Source organism: Halyomorpha halys, unplaced genomic scaffold, assembly GCF_000696795.3.
Source record: "Halyomorpha halys isolate HHAL.00 unplaced genomic scaffold, Hhal_1.1 Scaffold1282.1, whole genome shotgun sequence".
NCBI classification, from domain to species: Eukaryota; Metazoa; Arthropoda; class Insecta; order Hemiptera; family Pentatomidae; genus Halyomorpha; species Halyomorpha halys.
In genome coordinates this window covers 491058-492228 of record NW_027108234.1, presented here as the reverse complement: position 1 = coordinate 492228, position 1171 = coordinate 491058, and the positions used below count along the sequence as shown (strand labels likewise).

The window sequence follows — 1171 nt, the reverse complement described above, 5'->3', positions numbered from 1 at the left end:
AAGATGGCTCTCACCCACTTTAGTACAATCCATGGGTTGCTTCTCTTCACAGAGAGTGCAGGAGGAGGTGAGATTTGGCTGTTGGCCACCTGGGATAATATATAATATAAAAAAAAAAAGTCTATCAGTACATTTGGAACATTCGTGAATGTCTCTTTTAAGTGAGGTCTTGTATTCAACTATTATTGTATGAAGGCCTAGTCAGAAATGGGATTAAAAAAGGAAAAATTTTGCATTGTTAAGTATGAGTACTGTTTAACCATTGGAAGTTAAAGTCAAACAACATATTTGAAATTTTGGTGCAACGAGAATAGTTGTTTACTATCCTCATAAATATTCTTCGAATTACCTTCAATTTCCTAAAATATTTGCAACGCTTAAAGATTTTGTTAGTCATCCTTGAGCAGGGACCATGCTTATCTTCTCTGTTTTGCTCCAGTTTTAGTATATGTACCACCAAAGAAAAAATACTAAAGCAAATGCCAGTTATCATTAACAAATATTAAACCACAGTATAATCAGTTAATGATAACCAGGAGATGGAAAATAATAATTTGATAAAGTTTATAACAAGGTGCATTACACCAGTTTTACCACTAACATTGTTATTTACAAAATTTTGTTATACAAACAAATATTATATACAAACATTTTTGTAGTTAATATTTTGATTTTCTACTGTTTATAATGGTCAATAATGAAATGTTATTAACATTACTATTAGTAACAAAAATGGTAATAACATTTTGAAATCAACAGTTTACACAGGTCAAAAGTGAAATGTTATAAACATTTTCAATTAATTAGTATTAATGAAATCAGGTATTATTAACATTTTTCTAAGAAATGGCAAAGTTGATAACATTGCGTTATTGGCAGGTGTAAACAATATGCATTAAAATGTTAATAACACGTGTTTTTAGCAATGCTATCTCCGGTGTGAACTCACAATTTATAAATAATCTAAATAAAATAATAGGAGGTATTTCTGGATATTACAAATATCATAAGTATAGGTATACTAAACTTGTTTGTTACTACGGTATCAAGAAGGAAAATAAAAACTACAGCATAACGATGGCCTACAATGAAAACCTTGCACCTCAAAAAAATTATTTTTATACATTATTAGATGGATAAGCTTGTACCTCACAATAGGACAAAGTTGAAA

At 29.3% G+C, this 1171-nt stretch overlaps 1 protein-coding gene and 1 non-coding gene across 10 annotated transcripts in view; both read right to left on the bottom strand.

Annotated features, from left to right (window-relative positions):
- Nucleotides 1-1171, bottom strand: part of faf (ubiquitin carboxyl-terminal hydrolase-like faf) — a 66726-nt gene that overhangs the window by 51242 nt on the left and 14313 nt on the right. The gene's annotated exons all lie outside the window — the stretch shown is intronic.
- LOC112210437 (U6 spliceosomal RNA) lies at nt 363-471 on the bottom strand. Its single transcript, XR_002945171.1, has one exon. It is a non-coding gene; the product is annotated as a U6 spliceosomal RNA (small nuclear RNA).